This window comes from Pongo abelii, chromosome 15 (assembly GCF_028885655.2).
Source record: "Pongo abelii isolate AG06213 chromosome 15, NHGRI_mPonAbe1-v2.0_pri, whole genome shotgun sequence".
NCBI classification, from domain to species: domain Eukaryota; kingdom Metazoa; phylum Chordata; class Mammalia; order Primates; family Hominidae; genus Pongo; species Pongo abelii.
Window position 1 is genome coordinate 27,186,907 of NC_072000.2, and position 12,157 is coordinate 27,199,063.

General features: G+C 45.8%; 1 long non-coding RNA gene across 1 annotated transcript; it reads left to right on the forward strand.

The window, feature by feature from the left end:
* Positions 1–4,749: 4,749 nt before the first annotated feature.
* LOC129049963 (uncharacterized) lies at positions 4,750–11,338 on the forward strand. The gene is made up of 5 exons (XR_008513436.1): positions 4,750–4,996; positions 6,568–6,661; positions 7,841–7,944; positions 8,595–8,885; positions 11,242–11,338. It is a non-coding gene; the product is annotated as an uncharacterized LOC129049963 (long non-coding RNA).
* Positions 11,339–12,157: the final 819 nt, after the last annotated feature.

Here is a 12,157-nt window from a genome sequence, read left to right on the forward strand (position 1 = left end):
ACTAATAGGATATATATATTCTTTGAATGAATATATATATGGGATTTTATTAAGTATTAATTTACAGGATCACAAGGTCCCACAATAGACTGTCTGCAAGCTGAGGAGCAAGGAGAGCCAGTCAGAGTCCCAAAACTGAAGAACTTGGAGTCCGATGTTTGAGGGCAGGAAGCATCCAGCATGAGAGAAAGATGTAGACTGGCAGAGACTAGGCCTATCTCTCCTTTTCACATTTTTCTGCCTGCTTTATATTCTCTGGAAGCTGATTAGATTGTGCGCACCAGATTAAGGGTGGGTCTGCTTTCCCCAGCCCACTGGCTCAAATGTTAATCTCTTTTGGCAACACGCTCACAGACACACCCAAGATCAATACTTTTATCCTTCAATCCAATCAAGTTGACACTCAGTATTAATCATCACGTTATTGTACCTGGGACTCCACAGCAATGCTATGAACTTTCTTAGTGAAAGTATAAAGGTGGCTCAGGATGGTGTATGAACAATTTTTCTTTTTCTTCCTTTTTTTTTTTATTGAGACAGAGTTTTGCTCTGTCTCCCAGGATGGAGTACAGTGCTGCCATCTCAGCTCACTGCAACCTCTGCCTCCCAGTTTCAAGCGATTCTCATGCCTCAGCCTCCTGAGTAGCTGGGACTATAAATGAGCACCACTATGCCTGGCTAATTTTTGTATTATTAGTAGAGATGGGGTTTCGCCATGTTGGCCAGGCTGTTCTCGAACTCCTGGCCTCAAGTGATCTGCCTGCCTCGGCCTCCCAAAGTGCTGGGATTACAGGCATGAGCCACTGTGCCTGGCCAACAATTTTTCAATCAGCAAAGGCAAGGGAAGAAAGGTTTCAGTTGTTTGTGGTGATTTTAAACAGTTACCAAAAGTTTACTTGCAAAGAGACCTATTGGTTGCTTTTGATTCTGTCTTCATTTATAGATTAGAATGTCACTGTTGATGTAGAAGTTGCAGCATTTATGACAATGAGGGATGTCTTAGTCCATTTGTGCTGCTATGACAAAATACCTGAGATGGGGTCATCTGTAAAAGACAGCTTCTCACAGCTCTGGAGGCTGGGAAGTTCCATATCAAGGCGCTGGCTACAGAGGACCTGGTCTCTCTGCTTCCAAGATGGCACCTTGGTGCTACATCTCCTGGAGGGGAGGAATGCTGTGTCTTCACAGGGCAGGAATGAAGGGCAAGAGAGCTGAATGCTTGTGAAGCCCCTTTTATAAGGGCCTTAATCCCATTCATAAGGGGAGGAGTCCTCCTGACCTAAATACCTCTTAGAGTCCCACCTCAATACCATCACACTGGCCATTAAGTTTCAACACTTGGCTGGGTGCTGTGGCTCATGCCTGTAATCCCTGCACTTTGGGAGGCTGAGGTGGGTGGACTGCCTGAGGTCAGGAGTTCAAGACCAGCCTGACCAACATGGTGAAACCCCCATCTCTACAAAAAATACAAAATTAGCTGGGCGTGGTGGCACATACCTGTAATCCCAGATACCTGGGAGGCTGAGGTAGGAGAACGGCTTGAACCCGGGAGGTGGAGGTTGCAGCGAGCCGAGATCATGCCATTGCACTCCAGCCTAGGCAACAAGAGCGAAACTCTGTCTCAAAAAAAAAGTTTCAACACCCGAATTTTAGAGGAGACACATTCAAACCATAGCAGGGGGGAGGGACTGAGGGGTACTGAAGGGTACTGAATACACTTTTTTTTTTTGAGACAGAGTCTCGCTTTGTAGCCCAGGCTGGAGTGCGGTGGCATGATCTCGGCTCACTGCAAGCTCCACCTCCGGGGTTCATGCCATTCTCCTGCCTCAGCCTCCCAAGTAGCTGGGACTACAGGTGCCCACAACCATGCCTGGCTAATTTTTTGTAATTTTAGTAGAGATGGGGTTTCACCCTGTTAGTCAGGATGGTCTCGATCTCCTGATCTCGTGATCTACCCGTCTCAGCCTTCCAATGAATACATTCTTTGGTGTGACTTTCCATCAGCTTTAGGATGAGGCCAAATTCCCTTGTGTGGCAGACAACTCTTCTCAAATCCTGACATCTGCTTCGCTGGTCAGTCTTTAAAAATTTTTTTAAAAAGATAAACATTACGTGTCCTTAGGAGCATCACTGCTGCCCATTGAATGACTTATAGTGCCCCATGAGTGCCAAGTGTTGTGTCCTGTCTTGTCGAGAAGCCTTTGCAGGTTGCTCCCTTTGGTGGAATTCACCTTCTAGGGCAGCCTCTAGTGTGGCACTTGTTGTAGTGCATGGGCATCATTGCCGTACCTTTCTGTTCTTAGCGCGGGGATTACCTTTCATTTCTGAAGGCCCTGCTTCCAACAAGGAGGTTGGCACATAGGAAATCCTTAGTGAAGGCTTGTTGAATAAATAAATGAATTCTGAATGAATGAATTCATGTTCTGAAGGGTCAGCCTGGTGCATTGGCAGTGGCAAACCATATAAGAAAACTGTTCCTTCTTTAAAAAAAAAGTGGAGGATTCCACCCTCCTTGCCACTCCGGAGCTACAGACCTCTCTGCCTCATGCACTCCAGGCCCTACTGGGGTTGTCTTTCTTTTGAGAAATAAGCAAAAAACTTGTTGGAGTTTCCTAGATCTGGAAATCAGGTTGCTTCCTCAGCAGCCATTTCCTATGTCACTTCCAGTCCTACCCAATCTGGGTCCTGCCAGAGAGATGGGGGTGGGGTGGGTACTACAGACTCTCAGAGCCTTAGGGCTCAACAGAGGCGCTTACGCATCTCCAGTCAAAGCATGGGAATAGTAGCTGCTATTTATTGAGCCTTTATTCTGGGTCAGGCACTGTGCTAACAGTGTCTCAGGAGTTCTCTCATTTATAGATTATAACAGCTCTGTGAGGCAGAGGGTTACCTGTGAAGAACCTAGATTCCGGAAATGGTTGGTAACTTGCCTAAGCGTGGTCATCTCTTCAGTGCCCCCAGCTCAGCCCAGGTGGACAGTTCCCAGGGGGTTCAGACTCATCTCAAACGTGCACCAGTCAGAAGCACATGGTTAACGAGCACGGGACAGAGCATAGTTTCCCTCCTATGGGCAGGAAGACATTCTGTTAGTTTCTCAGTGGGTCCTGGTGGAATTGATTCCTGTTGCCCACAGCAGTGACCCCACACTGCATCCTTATTTATATTAGCTCTGCTTGCTGACCTGAATCTCTCTCCCTGCCCCCTCCCTGCTTCCCCCAAAGTCACATCACAAAGGATTTACCTGTCTTAGGCTCTACTTTTGGAGAAATTCAAGCAGACAGACAGTGGCATAATTGGTGAAGCTCATACTTGAACTCAGGTGTACCTGAAAAAGGCTTTTTGATTTGCTTTTAGTGAGTGAGACATTTCAGGAGAAACCCAGGGTCACGAAGAGGAGGTGAAGATGAGGAGGCAGCTGGGGGAGTGGCAGCCTATGGTGGGCTGCCCCACCTGAATATGCTGGTGAGTACCACCATGCTTGTGCCCTCGCGAGGCCAGGCAGCTGGGAAGGAAGCAGTGACATTGGGCAGTGGAGGTAGAGTCCTCTTGTGGTGCTGCTATATCTAGCTTCAGTGTGGCAGAACTTTATGACAAATCACATCCTAGGCTTTAGAAATAGGAGCTGAAACAAAACCAACTCCCTTTATCACCCAAGGGAGTCGGCAAGTATAAAGAAATGCTTTGGAGAAAAGAAGACCCATATCATTTCTTTTTCTTTCTAAGAGTAAAGTTCAAACTGTACTCTTGTAGCACTGATCCTTGAGCTGGTGCCTGAATTCCACTTAAGAATTATTCCTTACAATTTAACCTCTGATTTCCCTGGGGGAGAATATACTTTAATTTGTTATTAGTCACATTCCGATGTGAATGGGTTTCTGATCCTCTTTGAAAGCAAGTATTGATAGGGAGATACAAGAAGTTGTGGGGTGCCTGAGGTAGGTAGGGAAATGGTTCCTGTCTGAAAGACAAAGGAAGGAAAGTCAATCTCTCTTGACCTAGCCCAACCTGATTGCAGGAGTGCAAGTGTCAGATTAGCAAGGGACTAGGTGTTTCAAAGAGCGCTAGTGACCTCCCTGCTATACTGTGAGCTTTAACTGTGCAAAAGCCAAGATTCAAGGTATGAAATGTAGAAAAGAAATATGCATACATGAGGCAGAGAAATGTCTATCAGAGACTGTTGGGCAACAGTAGAGACTTGTTTGTTTTGTTATCAAAGGTTCTCCTAAAATGCACATGTTTTTGGGGCGGAGGGTGAGGGAACAGCATTGTTTTCAGCTGTATCAGTTCACACCCTATCAGGAAGAAGTGGGCCTAGCGTCTTGTCAGAGTGGGAGAGAAGCCAGGCTCCACGGAGACTGGGGAGGAAGGTGTGCAGGGGGCACTGCCGCAGAGCACTGAAAGGGCAGGTGCTTTTCAGCATCTCAGCTATACTTTCCTGACTTGCAAGTTTTCCTTGGCACAGCCAGGAATCTGGAGTTGGCATCCTCTGTGGCTAGAATGTTAACACAGATGATGGCATCAACCGTTAGAAAACTAAGCTTTCTGGGCCAGTGGAATGGCTGAAGAACTGTGTCACAAGGAGGAGAATCTCTTCTGATGCCCCCGGAAGAGGCTTATTTCCCAAGTGTTTTCCCATGAGTTCGTTTCCAAGGCCAAACATCCTTTCTCTACAGATCCTTTTGATCACCATGGAGACAATCTGCTGCTCTGTCCAATGGAGAGTTTGAGCGGTAGTCACCATGACAACCTGCGGGGGTAGAAGGACAGCTCAAAGCACCCCTCAGATGAGAGCCAGGACAGGGACCAGAAGACATTGTAGTTCTCACAAGTGCAGCAGATGAAGGGGGACTCCCTTCCTCTGTCTGAGCAGTGAGCTAGAGATGGGTGTGAGGGGTGGGGCCCAGGGCTGGTGAGGTCAAGGTCTTGGGCTGCTGAAGAAAATTGGCTTTGCTCTTTTCTGACTTCATGTTTTGGTTGTCCCTGGCCAGTCCAGCTGGTAGGTATCTGGATACATGGCAAAAACAGAGCACAGCAAATCCATCTAGCCCTGGGTAGGGGGTGGGAGAGGGAGGAGGAAGCAGCATCCCCCTGAAAGATGACCCAAGTGCCTTTCACAGGAGTTAGCCCACCTCTCCCAGGATGGTGGAGGCAAGAGCTTGCTGACAAGTTGAAGCAGAAGCAAGCCCTGATCCCTGTGATGGCACGTCCTGGCTCATCTAATCAGTAGACTTTGTGGTGTGAGTCCCGAGGCCTGCCACACCCTCCCTTTCTGACCCCCGTGTTTGCTGACTCCTACTGGAGCCTGCCTGACACGGGTGGATCTGGAGACCTCTGTGTTCAGCCCATAGCTGGTTTCCTGCAGAGCTGGGTCAGGAGGATTGCCCATCTCCTTCCTTCCTCCTGGGCTCTCTCATCCATCTGCTGACCTGGGCTTCCTGACTCCCTGTCCAGTGCTCTTACTCTCACTATTCTGTGGTTGCATTATTTGGAGAAACAGCTTGTGCCTTCACTGTAGTCTTCATCCAGGAGGACCAGGAAGGAACAGAGCAGCACTGGCATCTGCCAGTCCCCAGAGTGGGGTTAAGTAGCTTAAAAAAGGCACAGATGTGACCTAAAGCCTGATCACCATGCTGGGGGCTCTCCTTGTGAAGACCACATCTTAGGGGACAGCCAGCCATCTGTAAGTGCATCCCTCAGATCCAAACTGATATCCAAATTTTGATAATAGACACAAGTTATATGACTCCAATTCTAGAGGGTCAACTTCTTTGTGATCCAGTTTTTTCATGTGTAAAGTGGGAGTACACTTGTAGGGGTGTTGAGAGAAGGAAATGAATTAACATCTGGGCCTGGATTATGATTGATATTAGCTGTTATTATGATGTCTTAATACCAAGTCTTCATACCGAGCATGGGGACACACCCTACTGATCATTTATTCTCTGTGATGCCCCAACCTCCACCCAGCAGGGGATTTATTTGTGCCCATCAACTCCGCGGCTGAAGAGCAGCATCTGCTTTGCATTGTGTGCACCAATTCTCTGGGGAGTGAAGGTGTCTCATCACCCAATCCCAAAATGGAGCCTCTTACTGCTTGCCATAAGCCCTGTGTGTTGTCATGCAACCGAAGGGTCTGTTCTGTGTTCAGACGTCTGGTCTGGCCCCTGCTGGCTTTGTCTCCTTGTCCATCACCTCTCCTAAAACAAGTACCTGCCTCCATTCTCTCTGGTGCTTGGCCATCCCTGTTAGTCTGCATCCACTGAATATTGTGCAGACAGCAGTTCTTCTGAACTGTTCACTAGGAGTTCCTTAAACAAATCACCAAGAGTGTGTCTTCAGAAGCTCCTCCATCCTGGGTCAGCACCCTTTGGCTGCATCCCATCACTGTATTCTTGTGATGTCTTTCTTCCCTCCCCATGTCAAAAATTACTCTCAGGAAAGTTCCGCAAACTCATTCATTCTGATGGGTAAGTGGGCTAGTAGGGCCTAGTCTTACTGAGGGTTAGAAGACTTGCAGGTAGCCCTCCCTAATGCTGTGGACTAATGGTCTCTTCATATATCCAACAGCGTTCCCTGAGGATGTGCTGCCGTGGATGCTGCTGTGAGTATCACTATTGCCATTGTTACCGGTAACCATTTACAAGCACCTGCTATGCACCAGGTAAGATATTTGGCCATTGTAGTGTATAAGTGGTCAAGAGCACATGGTTTCCTGATTCTGAACCTCATTTATTATACCAAAAGTTCCAGAAGGAACAAAGATTTAAATACAATGGAGCTTGTGCCAAGACTTATGGACAAAGATACACTTTAGAGCCCCAATATAATAGCAAAAGACAGGAAACCACTGAATGCTCATCGACAGGGGTTGATTAAATAAGTTATAGCATATCCATGTGTAGAATACTCTGCATTTGTTAAAAAGAATGAGGCTAGGTCTGTAGTCATTGATAATGAAACAATCTCCAAGATATAAGTAAAGTGAAAACAAAGCAAGGTGTAGAAGAATATCTAGCATATGCTACTCTGTGAAAGCAAACAGAAGAGTATATGTATAGACTAATTTTAGAAAGAAAAAGGGAGTTGACAACAGTGATTGCTTTTGGGAGATGTGTTGATGATCTAGGTAGCAGGGACACTTACTTTTTTCTTTCAAGGGAGTTAGGTCCTTTTTATTCCTTACCATATGCAGGTATTATTTTTGAATTTAAAAAGTTTAAGAAATAAATGCTGTGGAGTCAGACTTGGATGTAAATCTAATTGCTATCAATTTCTAGCCATGTGGCCTTGACTGAGTTACTTACCCTCTTCTAGTCCTGGTCTTCTAGCTGCCGGAGGGGGACACACTGTAGCTTGTGGTGGGGGTTAAGCGAGATAGTGCCTGTGAAGTTCTCAGCACAGTGTCTGGCACAAAAGCAAACCCTCAATTGTTAGATGCTTGCTCTGAACTATTTATGTCCCTCCAAAATTCATATATTGATGTCCTAATCACCAGTGGGATGGTAGTTGGAGGTGGGGTGTCTTTGGAAGGTAAATAGGTTTAGATGAGTTCATGAGGGTGGAGCACGCATGATGGGTAACCCTTACAAGGAGATGAAGGGACCACAGCTCTCTCTACCTTGTGAAGACACAAGGAGGCAACTGTCTGTTCACCAGGAAGAGGGATCTCACCAAGAACCCAAGACTGCCAGCCTCTAGAGTGTGAGAAATAAATGTTTGTTGTTTAAACCACCCAATTGTTATAACAGCCCAAACTGACTAAGACAGTGCTTTACATAAGTATCTCTAATTAGCATTCTGGATGTAGTACTATTTAGTTAAGCTATGTTCTGTGCATTAGGTACCCAGCAAAATCTGATGATGTGCAAGCAATGGGAGAGTCACACAGTGGACAACCAACTGCAACAATCCCAGGAGCAAAGTGCTATGGGACCACAGAGGAAAGTAGGTTTCAATTTGCTGGAGGAGTATTGATGGGTGTAGGGTAGGGATCCAGGAAGTGTTCACCAAAGAGGAAGCAGTGGAGATCTGGGTTTCACAGGATGAGAAGAAGCAGTTCCAGCAGAGACACCACATGAGAAATGGCACAGGGTGGGAGGGCTTGGGGCTTAGAGCCCTATATCTCCGCTATGGGGCTGGAGAGCAGAATGTGAGGAGAGATAGGCAGGGCCCTCAGGTGGAGACAATGGGCATCAGTTCCCCTCACAGCAGTGCCTTGTCCACTCGTTTCCTGTGGTCACCTCCTTGAGATCCTAACCAGTTTTGCAATGCCGCAGAACTGGGGCAAAATTATGGTAGCCTTTTTGCAAAAATGTCCTAGGGACTTCTATCCACAGCCCTCGTGTCATGTTAGCTGGGGAAGTAGCAGCAACATGTGTTCTTTAGGGCAGGAGTGATTCTATCTTATATGCTTCCAATACTGCAGTCAGTTACCTCGAGACACTACTCCCCCGAAATAGTCATACAAAGATTTGCATGCATGTACTGTTTTCTCTATCAATTATATATCTGTCTATAAAGTATAGATATGTTTTCTGTCTAAGCAGGGAAGGATCGATGCAGGGAACTGTGATTAAACTAGACATCTCTGACAGGAAGAAGAGCTGGAAGGACTGACAGGCTCCGGTGGCCACCCTACAACCAGAAGACAGACACCTGACAATGTATTGTCAGATGACGGATTAGCCAAGCCTGGGGAAGAGAGCTGAGTGTGCAGCCTCCCTCCCAGTCTCCTGGGTGACAAAGCCGCTGGATGACCCCGCCAACAATAATGAGATGAAAATGAAGAACACTGCAGTATAATAAGCATGATAAAAATAGAGATGTTGCTAAATAATGGGTCGGCCATGGCTAAGGAGCAGGAGAAAGACCCAAGCCCAAAGGAGGTGGATAAGGCCTTCCTGTGTGGTCTCCAAGCCTGACCCCCTGATGTATTGCTGTTGCTCAACTAGGCCATAGATGGTTTTGAGTCTCTAGTGTGGCAAAGATGTCAGAGAGGGACTAGAGGGTGGGCCTAAGTGAAAATCCCCAGCAGGCTCTATCCTGGTCACTGTGGCTCTGACTTCCACCAAGGGAGGGACAAAAGTGTGGTGAGCACACATGCCGATGGTGGTTATGAATTACTGCCTTTAGTAGGAACCTGTTGCCTGCCAATGAGTATCAGCAAATGGTCTGAGTTAATGCATCAAAGTTTTTCAGAACATTGCACCTCTCATCTACATAGTGCAGAGTGGAAGAAGCCTGTTAACTATGCTTTTGTTTGTATTTTTGTTTAGTTGGTAGCTTGGAGTATCTGCCAGGAAAGGCAGCTGCCCTTAGGGAGGGAGGTACCTCGGTGCCACAGGGACGGCTGCCTGTGAAGATTTCTGGCACCAAGTCTCTCTGCAGTTTTTGTTTTTTATTTTTTAAATAATTAAATTAAGACTTATTTTTGAATAAGTAATATCTACGTAGAGTACAAAATTTAAAAGGAATAAAAGGGGTGCAGGAAACATAAATATTCCTTCTTCTCCCCCTATTCCCATCCACCCATTTTCCTTCCCTCAAGGCAACCACTGTTACTAGTTTCTTCTGCAGTTTCCAGAGATATTCTAAGCATAAATCAGTGCATGTACCTAACCCTCCAAACATACTAACCAGTTTTTTTTTAAAAAAAACACAAATGTTAACGTACTGTATCAACCAGAGTCCTGACAGAAAACAGATGGCACACACAAAGTGAGTCATTTGAGTAGAGTTTAATAAATGGACTGTTTACCAAGGTGTAGGAAAAGCCCAAAGCCAGCAACAGTTGAGCGAGAGGGCACAGTGACATAGTGTGAGCAACACTGCCAGTTGAGGAGCATTCCAGGGAGGTGTGGGGGGGCATAATCACCTGTCCTTCCTCTCCTCCCTCTGACCTTTTGCTGCAGCACCTCATGGGCTGCACTCAAGCTAAGCCAGAGAACAAGAGTCTATTGATGCAGTTTAAAGAGGTCATCTGGAGCAGGGAACAGGTGGGGAAGAGCCGAGAGTGGATAAGGAGGGCAAATGTGGGCACTCAGCTCATGCACTCAGCTCCTCATCCTGTTCTTTGCTGTTTTCCACTTCACAGTCTATCTGTACATACAGCATCATTCCTTCTGCTAGCTTATTCTATTGCATTTCTGTCGTGCAATACCATGCCACATGCAAGAGACTGAATTGTGACCCCTACCCCAATTATATGTTGAAGTCCTAACACCCAATGTAACTGTATGTAGAGTGAAGAAGTCATTAAAGTTAAATGAGGCCATAAGGGTGATGCCTAGAATAAGGCTTATTAAGAGAAGACACCAGAGCTCTCTATCTGTCATGTGAGGACACAGCCAGAAGATGGCAGTCTGCAAGCCAGGAACTCATCAGAAAACCCAGCAGCAGGAACCTTGATCTTGAACTTCCCAGTCTCCAGAACTGGGAGAAAGAAATGTCTTCTCTTTAACCCACCCAGTTCATGGTATTTTGTTATGGCAGCCTGAGCTAAGACACCACACACACACACACACACACACTCATAATATATCACAAAAATAATAATATATACAACCATATATTCAACTAGTCCCTCACTGATGGCCTTTTAAGATAGTTTCCAATTTTCTGCTATTACAAACAATGCTGCAAGGCAAATCCTTTTACTGCCATTTCACTGGTAAGGATACATACAGAATAAATTCCGTAGGAATTTATTTATAGGAACGGATTGTTGTATCAAAGAATGTATGCTTTAAAAATGTTGATAGATTCAGCCGCAGCACCCTGCATAGAATTTGCACCAATTTGCATGCACATCAGCAATGTATAAGATTCCCATGCAGTTTTTAAACATCTGGGTTTCAAAGACGTGAATAAACTTATTACAGCATCTTTCCAGCAGTGCCTGTCACCTTACAAGACATAAACTTTTCTTGTTTTTGAAATTATGAGAACATATTCTCCTCTTGTTTTCTGTCCTGTCTTTCAGCTTTTTTCAGCAGGGATAAAATTCCTCCACTCCTGAATGAAATTCTTATGGTTTTTCTTTGGGCACAGTTCTGACTCATTTTGTCATAAATTAACAGCCTCAGTTTAGATGTTAAGTATCCAGTTTTTCTTTCTGGGCATGAACAAGCCAATTATATATGAAAACATACCTTAGAGACAGTTAGGAAACCCACATATGTACAGGTACCAGGAGATGCCCAGGAATCATCATTAATCCCACAACATTGCTGTGACATGCAGGAAAACATCCTTATTCTATGAAGAGGCAGTCTGAAGCATCCAGAAATGTGAAACACCACGTCTTCAATCTACCCCAACACTTCAGCAAAAACAAGATGAAGCAAATATGCAAAACAGTAACAATCATTACATCTAGGTGATGGACACCTTCCTTTATGTTCAACAACTCTCATAATAAAAAACTTAGAAGAGATGTCTAGCCAAGATAATAATCAATACTTCACACTTCATCCATAGGTAAGACTCCTTCCTCTGCTCTCCCTGCTGCTCCCCAGCCAGGGCCAGCAGTGAGAGAGTCTGTGATCTAGGAAGAAGGTTGCAGTGGCTTCTGCTCCTTCTTCATTCAACTCCTCTCCCACCAGGGTTGAAGAGAGATAGTCAGAGGAAAGGACGGTACTTACTTGGCTTGCTCTTTGACCTGGCCAATGTCTAAAACAGACTCTTGTAGCCCTTGGGTTCGGCAGAGCCCAACACAATCTGTGATGTGGGCAATGGATTCTGTTTCTCCAGCTGCCACCACCCCCAACTCCGCCACCAGCCCTGATCTGGTGGTCCACAATACACCAACAAATTTTACTCTTCATGTGATCTTCTTGGGAAGAACCTAAAAGAGCTCCAGCCTGGCTTTCCCTATGCTGAGTGGCAAATATTTGTTCTACGGAAAACCTTCAACCCTCCAACAAATCCTGGAAATGCAGGTCATCTGTCTTTTGGCCACAAGCAACTTCAGCTTTCTCAGGCCTGAGTTAGGCAGGAATCTAAGATCTCCCCTCCCCAGCTGCAGAGAACACACACCAAGCTCTCTCAATGTGCCCTGGAAGCTCCCTCTCAATAGGTTTATGTTGGAAAGTAGCTTCTTATTCTCTTCCCTGAGGTGAGGGAGTGAGAAATTATCAGTTTTCCCCAAAGAAATCTC